Source organism: Microtus ochrogaster, chromosome 5 (assembly GCF_000317375.1).
Source record: "Microtus ochrogaster isolate Prairie Vole_2 chromosome 5, MicOch1.0, whole genome shotgun sequence".
NCBI classification, from domain to species: domain Eukaryota; kingdom Metazoa; phylum Chordata; class Mammalia; order Rodentia; family Cricetidae; genus Microtus; species Microtus ochrogaster.
In genome coordinates this window covers 33,015,486-33,016,322 of record NC_022012.1, presented here as the reverse complement: position 1 = coordinate 33,016,322, position 837 = coordinate 33,015,486, and positions in this window count along the sequence as shown.

Genomic DNA, 837 nt, shown 5'->3' with positions numbered 1-837 from the left:
GGGCTTAACCACTGAAAAACTTTATCTATCTCAACAATCATTTATTCCCTGTAGCTCTTCATCTAAGAGTGGAATTTTAAGTACTCCCCTTTCAACATTGGTATATCAAATAGTATCATTTTGTGCTTTTTTTTGAAAAAAATATTGTTGAAATTTGATGATACAACTTCCCTGTCATACATAGATGATACACAATCTCACTTAAACTTTCTTGTCTTCTGGCTCTTTGAACATTCCTTCCTCCTTTTCCAAACTATTTCCTGATCTTTAGGTAGAGGGATTCTATTGTAAATGGATTAAATTTTGCTCTCCACCCCAATATCAGTTGTTCCCTCTATTTACACAAGCTATGGATTTCTGTGATTATCTCCATGTTCTGCAAGAAGGTTACACAAATTTGTTTGCACGATCAGTACTAAGTATGCAACTAGAGATTATATTAGTTTGGGATGGTGTCATTATTTGATTTTTTTCTAGGCTTTAGGTTCTCATTAACCACTCATAGTGACTATGTTTCAAGGACCATGTCTTGTCTACCACAGCCAGGGTCTGTGATAATGTCTATGGCTCCTGTTACCATTGAAGACCATGCAGGTGCCTGGGGAATGAACTGTCACCTGAGGCCATGTTGATCCTAGGGCCATGCTGCTCAGGGGGCTGTGTTTATCTTAATGGCCTGTGCTGTTACCCAGCATCATGGTAACATCCAACCCTGAATTTAAGTAAAGGGTCATAACTGTGTCTGTAGAACATCATCAGTTGGCATCTACCTTGATGTCTGTGGCTTGTGTTATCAATGGGAACCTTGAAAATAATGAATTTTGAAAATTAGGAGAC